Genomic DNA, 10,651 nt, shown 5'->3' on the forward strand with positions numbered 1-10,651 from the left:
TAGTGGGCCCACAATCTGCCAAAATAAGTTTTGTTACTAACCGGGCGGTGGTGTTTTAAGTAAAATATTCGCGGTCAGGCATGTGAATCATGGCGCAGTTGGTAAAGCTGTGTGGCAAGTTAAATTTGTAGTCCACGATACCATGGGTTCGAAACCCTGCGACGGTCAACATTCAAATTTTTTCTTTTTTTTAATATTTTTTTTATATATATTTTTATTTTTAAACGTGAATCAAGTGTTCTGTATATAAAAAAAAATCTATTTTTTCTTTAGGAAATAGCGAATAATAACTAATTGCGAACTTTTTTTAACTTCTTTCCAATATTTTAAAGCGAATAAAGTCTTCTATATGTGAATAAAGGCTGAAAACGGGACAGAAGTCATATCAGGAGTCACGCACACATCACACCCCGTAACTCCCTATAATATTAACCTATAAATTTGAAACTCCGCCCAAACTCAGAATTTAATGTATCCAGCAATTGTACCGAAGGATTTTTTTATATACCAATTAGTGGGCCCACAATCTGCCAAAATAAGTTTTGTTTACTAACCGGGCGGTGGTGTTCTAAGCTAAATATTCGCGGTCAGGCATGTGAATCATGGCGCAGTTGGTAAAGCTGTGTGGCAAGTTAAATTTGTTGTTCCGGGAACCATGGGTTCGAAACCCTGCGACGATCAACATTCAATTTTTTTTTTTTTTTAATATTATTTTTTTAATATATATTTTTATTTTTAAACGTGAATCAAGTGTTCTGTATAGAAAAAAAATCTATTTTTTCTTTGGGAAATAGCGAACTTTGTTTAACTTCTTTCCAATATTTTAAAGCGAATAAAGTCTTCTATATGTGAATAAAGGCTGAAAACGGGACAGAAGTCACATCAGGAGTCACGCACACATCACACCCCGTAACTCCCTATATTATTAATCTATAAATTTCAAACTCCACCCAAACTTAGAATTTAATGTATCCAGCAATTGTACCGAAGGATTTTTTTATATACCAATTAGTGGGCCCACAATCTGCCAAAATAAGTTTTGTTTACTAACCGGGCGGTGGTGTTTTAAGCTAAATATTCGCGGTCAGGCATGTGAATCTTGGCGCAGTTGGTAAAGCTGTGTGTTAAATTAAATTTGTAGACCACGATACCATGGGTTCGAAACCCTGCGACGGTCAACATTCAAATTTTTTCTTTTTTTTAATATTATTTTTTTAATATATATTTTTATTTTTAAACGTGAATCAAGTGTTCTGTGTATAAAACAAAATCAATTTTTTCTTTGGGAAATAGCGAATAATAACTAATAGCGAACTTTTTTTAACTTCTTTCCAATATTTTAAAGCGATTAAAGTCTTCTATATGTGAATAAAGCTCAAAACGGGACAGAAGTCATATCAGGAGTCACGCACACATCACACCCCGTTACTCCCTATAATATTAACCTATAAATTTCAAACTCCGCCCAAACTTAGAATTTAATGTATCCAGCAATTGTACCGAAGGATTTTTTTATATACCAATTAGTGGGCCCACAATCTGCCAAAATAAGTTTTGTTTACTGACCGGGCGGTGGTGTTTTAAGCTAAATATTCGCGGTCAGGCATGTGAATCATGGCGCAGTTGGTAAAGCTGTGTGGCAAGTTAAATTTGTAGTCCACGATACCATGGGTTCGAAACACTGCGACGGTCAACATTCTAATTTTTTCTTTTTTTTAATATTATTTTTTTAATATATATTTTTATTTTTAAACGTGAATCAAGTGTTCTGTATATAAAAAAAATCTATTTTTTCTTTGGGAAATAGCGAATAATAACTAATAGCGAACTTTTTTTAACTTCTTTCCAATATTTAAAGCGAATAAAGTCTTCTATATGTGAATAAAGGCTGAAAACGGGGCAGAAGTCATATCAGGTGTCACGCACACATCACACCCTGTAACTCCCTATATTATTAATCTATAAATTTCAAACTCCGCCCAAACTTAGAATTTAATGTATCCAGCAATTGTACCGAAGGATTTTTTTTATATACCAATTAGTGGGCCCACAATCTGCCAAAATAAGTTTTGTTTACTAACCAGGCGGTGGTGTTTTAAGCTAAATATTCGCGGTCAGGCATGTGAATCATGGCGCAGTTGGGAAAGCTGTGTGGCAAGTTAAATTTGTAGTCCTCGATACCATGGGTTCGAAACACTGCGACGGTCAACATTCAAATTTTTTCTTTTTTTTTAATATTATTTTTTTAATATATATTTTTATTTTTATACTTGAATCAAGTGTTCTGTATATAAAACAAAATCTATTTTTTCTTTGGGAAATAGCGAATAATAACTAATAGCGAACTTTTTTTTAACTTCTTTCCAATATTTTAAAGCGAATAAAGTCTTCTATATGTGAATAAAGGCTGAAAACGGGACAGAAGTCATATCAGGAGTCACGCACACATCACACCCCGTAACTCCCTATAATATTAATCTATAAATTTCAAACTCCGCCCAAACTTAGAATTTAATGTATCCAGCAATTGTACCGAAGGATTTTTTTATATACCAATTAGTGGGCCCACAATTTGCCAAAAAAAGTTTTGTTTACTATCCGGGCGGTGGTGTTTTAAGCTAAATATTCGCGGTCAGGCATGTGAATCATGGCGCAGTTGGTAAAGCTGTGTGGCAAGTTAAATTTGTAGTCCACGATATCATGGGTTCAAACCCTGCGACGGTCAACATTCAAATTTTTTCTTTTTTTTAATATTATTTTTTTAATATATATTTTTATTTTTAAACTTGAATCAAGTGTTCTGTATATAAAAAAAATCTATTTTTTCTTTGGGAAATAGCGAATAATAACTAATAGCGAACTTTTTTTAACTTCTTTCCAATATTTTAAAGCGAATAAAGTCTTCTATATGTGAATAAAGGCTGAAAACGGGACAGAAGTCATATCAGGAGTCACGCACACATCACACCCCGTAACTCCCTATAATATTAACCTATAAATTTCAAACTCCGCCCAAAATTAGAATTTAATGTATGAAACAATTGTACCGAAGGATTTTTTTATATACCAATTAGTGGGCCCACAATCTGCCAAAATAAGTTTTGTTTACTAACCGGGCGGTGGTGTTTTAAGCTAAATATTCGCGGGCAGGCATGTGAACCATGGCGCAGTTGGTAAAGCTGTGTGGCAAGTTAAATTTGTTGTTCCGGGGACCATGGGTTCGAAACCCTGCGACGGTCAACATTCAAATTTTTTCTTTTTTTTTAATATTATTTTTTTAATATATATTTTTATTTTTAAACGTGAATCAAGTGTTCTGTATATAAAAAAAATCTATTTTTTCTTTGGGAAATAGCGAATAATAACTAATAGCGAACTTTTTTTAACTTCTTTCCAATATTTTAAAACGAATAAAGTCTTCTATATGTGAATAAAGGCTGAAAACGGGACAGAAGTCATATCAGGAGTCACGCACACATCACACCCCGTAACTCCCTATAATATTAACCTATATACTTCAAACTCCGCCCAAAATTAGAATTTAATGTATCGAACAATTGTACTGAAGGATTTTTTTATATACCAATTAGTGGGCCCACAATCTGCCAAAATAAGTTTTGTTTACTAACCGGGAGGTGGTGCTTTAAGCTAAATATTCGCGGGCATGCATGTGGATCTTGGCGCAGTTGGTAAAGCTGTGTGGCAAGTTAGATTTGTTGTTCCGGGGGTCCTGGGTTCAAATGCCTGGGACGTGCACCTTTTCGAAAAAATTTCTTTTTTTCTTCTTTTGTTTATTTTACAGTATATTATTTTTTTTAATGTGTTTTTCGATATTCTGGAGGGTCCTGCATTTTGGAAATAAATTTTTTTTATTGCGAAAATGGGAAAAAAAATATAAAATTCCAGGAAAATCAGTTTATTTGCTCTTTTTCGACTCCTTTTGTAACATTTTGGATATTCTAGCATGCATGGGGTATTTTCTGTGTGTGAAATCCAGCAAAGAAAGCGTAAAGGAGTAATAAACAAAAGAGGAAGAAAATAAAATGGCTCGAGTAAGGTTCATATTTCGAGACCCCCTAGCTCCCTTTAATATCAAGGTATAATTTTCAAACTCTAAGTAGGGGTCTATGGTCCAAACATGGCTGCCGAAGAAAACTGTTCTGTTATCTAATACATTGTTTATTGTGCAACTTACAGTCCCTGACCAAATTATTAGACGCGCTCTAAGATTCTATGCAAAATTGTAATTATCGGGTAATAACTATACAGCTTTATTATTTTCACGCGGTTTGCACTAGTTTGCGCTCGCGTATCAATGGGTTAAATTAGACAATATATAATATAAATTTGATAATTGGATAAATTTGACGATATATTACATAAATATAGAATATTTATTATATCAGGTATTATATTAGTATATTTCAATAATTAGACCAAATTATTAGACGCGCTGTAGTTTTTTAATAATGACATGATTTGAACGAGTTTAAACGTATTACTTTTATATTTAAATATACATGCAATGGGTTTTTATTCAGATTTTTTATATACTTCCTACTTATATTAATTTTAACGTATTGCATTACAATGTTAACCAATCGATACACAAACGTAAACTAGTGTGCAAACCGATTTCAGACGCTAAAAAACAATAAAGCTGTATAGTATCACGTGATAATTAAGATTTTACATAGAATCTTATAGTTCGTCTAATAATTTGGCCAGGGACTGTTTGTGATCGCTTTTTCAATAAAGTTAGATACTTAACAAATTTAAAACAAGTCAAGAGCTATAAGCAGAGAGCTTGCCGCACTTAACTATACTCAATACTTAATGATATCCATGACGTTCTATTGTGTTTCTAAGTTGCTGATTTAAATCTTTCTTTCCACACCTTTTTCCTAAATGTTATGTTACAAAAAGGAAAAAGAATGTTTTTAACGTCGTTATTTAATTTTCTTATTTAAAATAAATAATTTGTAATTCTGAAAAGTAAAACAAGTTCTTCTTACTCTTTCTTGCTTAAGTGTCACTGTTCAATGAATTATTTTTTATTTTTTATAAAAAACATTATTTACATTTTATAAGAAAACTAAATAATAAGATCATAAATAAATTTTCATCACTATTAAATTTTTTTACGTAAACACAACTTATTTACAGCGTTGTATTGAATAGTTAAAAGTTTCATGTTATCAAAAATTTATTGTTACTTGTCATATATTGTAAAATTGTTTTATAATTTCTTTTTTCAAATCCAGCTCGAACAAACTCTGTATGCAAACATGCTAGTTCAAACACATAAATATCCACCGTAACATACCATTGGATCCGACAAAGCTTATGTTCACCATCTTGTAAGAAACATCAATGCACACTGTTGTAAGGTAAAGAAGTTCCGTCAGATGTTAAAGCAAAAACATTCTATTGCATAGATAGCAGTTAAATGAAAGAATTGCGCTATTAATGATGGAAGGACTTAGTTTCACGTAAAATATTTTATTTTATTTTATAACCTCCGTTGAACAGTCAACCCAATTTTTAGGTTTACGACTACTAATGTTCAACTACTTAGCCTTGTAGTTTTGAACCCAATCCAGAAGACAAGGGAACTCTTGTATCAAGTATTGGGAGAAATTTGCAAATCCTCCACAAAGGCAATTTTCTCCCAATACTTGATCCAAGAGTTCCCTTGTCTTCTGGATTGGGTTCAAAATGACAAGGCTAACTAGTTGAACATTAGTAGTCGTAAACCCAAAAACCCAGCTCTGTGATCGGTGAAAGACGGATGCGGAATTTTTATTAACCAGTCATCGTTGGAATTCGAACCCGGTTCATCTCATAGGAAGGCGAACTCTCTATCCCCCGAGCCATCACGGCTCTAGGTAAATGTTTCATAAAGTCACTTAGCTTCTTGAAGCTGCGTATATACTTTAGCTGTCAATCCAGCTAAACAGGGGTTCAAATTCCATCGTTGACACCACATAATTTACTCCATTCCTTCAGCACGTGAGAAGATTCTACAGTCTTGCACTCCTCATATACATGATTAGGCAAAATAATTGTGTAATGAAATTCATACTTACAGTAACTACATTATCATTTTCACAGAACCGGAGCTCATACATAGCCCCATTGCACTTTCTGTTCATATATATATGGGTCATTCTCACAAAAACAGTCATTTTCATGTCCCCAGTATATTTTATGTTTGTTTTACAACTTACGAAAAAAATTTTTTCAGGGAAAGTGTCCTTCAGAATGCAAGCTAACAAAAGAATAAAAATAAAATTATCAATTTTTATTTTTTATTAATTTTAGGTAATAAAAATATACCAATATGTCATTCCCTCACTTGTCCCCACTGCTGATTTAAAAAAAGAAAAAAATTGTTTCTGAAATAAAAAAAATTTTTTTACAAATTTGTGTTTTTTATTTGAGAATATTGAGATATAGAATTCAGAAAATAAATTTTAAATTTAATTTCTGATAAAAATATTAACACAGCACTATTTTAAACTTTGTCCCCAGTGTTTCGCGTCATTCCCTCACAACAATGTTCTTATCACCTGCAATCATCTTAGAATAAAAATATTTTAATAAGAACTTCAGAAGTTAACAACTGGCATCATAGAACAAAATTGCAGTATGTTTCCATCTTCAACTTAAAGAAGATTTGCTGTGGAATAAATTTGAATGAATCAAACCAGGTAAAATTTTTTACATTTGTCATTCCCTCATGTCGTTTTTTAGAGTAAAATAAAATACAACTTCATCGAGAAAGTGAATAATTATATGTTGCTTTCTTGTATGAATATAATTGTATGTGATTGACTTCAGAAATTAATAAAGCCTAACTGTTATTTTTAAATTTTATTGAATTCGTCATTCCCTCACTAGTGTATAAAGTGAGGGAATGATTCAAGATGAGTATATTATTAAATTTTTTTTTGTTCAATCGTGCCAGCCAATTTTATTTCCCAAACCTGTAAAAACTATTAAATATATAAGACTAAATTATAATAAATATTAGATATACTTAGTATGTTATCATTTTCAAACTTTAGGTAGATGTAACTTAGATAAAAACATGTATTAAAATAAAATATCATTCCCTCACTATTAGTGTCAGTCCCTCACTTTTTAAATAGTGAAAATAATTAATTTACTTATTAATTAATTTCAAAAATAAATTAATAAATTAATTTATTAAACTAATTAATTTATTTATTAAATTAATTAATTAATTATTAATTATTATAAATTAATAATTATAAATTAATTATTTAAAAAATTAATTAATTTAAATATTAAGTATAATTTATAGGATATATACTTTCTTTATAATGCCATTACATATTTCTATTAATATAGAAAGTTTCAGAGCTTTTTATTCACTTTACTTTTTTGGGATTTTATGAACTGAAAAATGACAGTTTTCGTGAGAATGACCCATATATAGATAGATAATAACCTATTTTTAGACTTTTAAATTTTTCAGGCTTAACATTAATTTTTGTGTTTTTAATAAATGTTCTTTTATTTGTTGTAATACAGATAATTTGAGTCCGGTAAAAATATTTAATTTAATTTTATTTTAAATTGTGCAATTTAGCGTTTATAAAAAGGATCCTAACTGATATAATTATGTGTAAAAACAAATTTACTAATTTTCAATGACAATTTTACTAATTTTAAAAAAATAAACAATTATCATTTATGTTTAATGTGCATTGAATTTAATATCATAAAAATTAGTTAGTTTTAAAAGGAAAGAAAAGGTTGGTTTATTTGAGCTGCTTGTTTTTTTCTAAAATAACTTTTTTTTTTCTAATTTAACTTTCTACTCTAGAATCAGATCATTGGCAGCACCGTTTTTAGTGCACTCTGACATGAGGTTGTATCGTCAAAAAGACCTCTTAAGTTAGAGCTTCGCACAAATATTTTGAATACATTTTAATATACTTAATTTGCTTTGTTAAATTTTTTGTTTTTATATTTTTTCGCGTTTCCTTGTTTGAACTTTCTCGCATTTGATGCAGATGTTTATCAGGTCACTGGTTGAGGTTTTAATGGTCTCTCCTAGAAGGTTTTTTTTCATCACAAAATCTATGAAAAAAAGTCAGTGCCTCCCAAAAAGTGGTCGTAAAAAAAAAAGAAAAAAAAAGACGATCATTCTCTGAACATCATGTAAGTCTTTTTCTGCACCACTCAATTTGGCTTATTGAAAACCACCAGTCTTTAGGAAAACAATCTCTTTTGTTTTATAACATATATATTGCAACTATTCACATAAAGTGTTGGTCAAAGTCAAATGTTAAAACAGAAGTTTAAATATTTAAGAAAAATGTCCGAAAAATCTGTGATTGTCATGAAATTGTGGAGCCCTAACCCTTATCACCCCCTTGGCATACAATGGGCTGTTGAAAGAATGTTTTGCTTTATTGCTTGAGCTACAATGCAGTGAAAAACAATGCTTGATACTACTTTTCCAATAAATCTCTTTGCATTATTTATTTAGTTTTATTCTTTATTTATTTTCTTTCTTACCTTCAATTTTAGAGTAATATTCGGAAAAAGAAAAAAAAGATAGCAGTAACTTGTAATGTAAAGCCAAACTAAAAATATTTTATTTAAACTATTAGCAAATGTTGATACATGCCTGTAAATCATATTTACTACAAAATATTTGAATTAAAAAGAGTTAATTTTAACATGTTCTAAAACGATTTTTTTTAAAAAAAATTCTACACTATGTGGTGCAGCAGCCTATGAAGGGTAAAAGCCTACTGTGCACATCCAAGTTTTTGTGACTCTAGGCTCTGGAGTGCCAGAGCAAATGTTGGGTGGTCAACCAAGTGTGGAAATCCCCAATGTTTGGCACTTATTCAGGGTCCCCACTCAATTTCAGAAGGAAAAAAAATTCCATGACTTTGCTAGAAAAAGTTCAGTGAAAATCCAGATCATATTTTATCTATACCATGCAATTTTTCATCAGAAATGATTTTACTTTTTATTTGTAGTGTCAAATACTAGATTTTGTGAGCAAAACAATATCATGGAAAGAGGAATAAAAAATGCAAGTTTGGCTAAAATGTGAAATTTTTGCAACAAATAACTGTAATAGATATCAGAATTATTTGTCTCAAAAGATTACATAAAAAGTGTGGTTTACCAGAAACAAATCTGTTACCTGATCTACAGTTGAAAACTTTTTAAGAGAAAAATAAAGATATGAGTAAAAACTTATTATTTTGATAACATATTCCTATCTTTTGATTTTTTTTCTTCTAATTTTTGAACATAATTAATCCTATCTTGCAACAGGCTTCCCACTCAATTTCTGAAAAAAAAAATTTCCTAACTTTTCCATGTATATCAGGTAAATTTCAATAGAAATCCAAACCATATTTTATCATACCATGAAATTTTTCATCAGAAAACCAGCATTCTTGTCAAATTTCTTGTAATGTGAGCAAAAAAACATATAATATAATGAGAATGGAAACATAAAAAAGTTTCACTAGAAAAAGAATTCCACTTCTAAGGTAGATATATATTCAACTTTTAATATAGACATACTTTATAAAATGATTCTACTAGATGCTAGAATTAACTCGAATCTCGATAACTGCTACTGACAATTCGAAGACTGATCATTTACCAGGTTTGTTGAAGGATTTTTCCAGACTATTCAACTTTCCTTGACAATTACCTGATTTTTAGAGTGAAAATAAAATTCCCTGAAAATTTTAGGTTTTCTGTGTTCTCTCTGCCATTTTATTGAATGGATGTGTCAACTTTGACTGGTCCGAAGCTGTGCACGAGATTGCACCATCGGGACTCTCTCCAGTTAAAACAAAGGCAAATTGTATAACAGGCAGAAAAATTAAATAGAAATTAATTTTTTAAATACCTGCTACATTTTAGATTTTCAAATCCATGACTTTCCATGAATAATTCTAAGAATTTTTCATTACTTAAAATTTTAGTTACTTATGGTAAAGAATTGTGAAATTATGTCACGAGGCGGTGCTCAAATCAATATTATTCAGTTGCCATTCAACTCTGGAACAGGGAGCTGCCACTTCACAATGACCTTGTCAATTTTATATCTTTAAACTTGTAAATAAATTATTATGTGTGTTACAGTCCACTGGTTAATAGATCGATACATCACAAACACTTACAATTGAAGTTACAATTTTCTCCGACAAAAACACAACCATAAATTAAAAAAGCATTGTAATAACAATAATTGAAATGATAGATATAACCAAAACTGTTATACTCTGTATCTTCATATTAATTGATTTTAAACTTAAAAAACAAAGTAAAGAAAGAGTTGCAGCAATGAAGTGGCTAAAAAAAATATGAAAGCAAATAACTAAATACAGGCAGATATATGTTATTTAAAGCTGTTTTATTTCTTCTTAAAAGTGTAATATAAAAAGCTTAAAATAGAATTTTAAATTAATAAAAAAAATAAATAAATAAATTTTGAAATCACGAAAGTTTAAAAGCTAATTTGCTCTAGAAATTACGTTCTTTCTTTCATTTTTAGAAAGAAACCATATTTTAATAAAATATGACTGGGAGAGCGGATTTTGTTACAAATTCAGATATTTACACTGTGAAAATTCTATTT

This window comes from Parasteatoda tepidariorum, chromosome 1 (assembly GCF_982258835.1).
Source record: "Parasteatoda tepidariorum strain Cologne lab strain chromosome 1, Ptep-v5.0, whole genome shotgun sequence".
In the NCBI taxonomy this organism is placed as follows: Eukaryota; Metazoa; Arthropoda; class Arachnida; order Araneae; family Theridiidae; genus Parasteatoda; species Parasteatoda tepidariorum.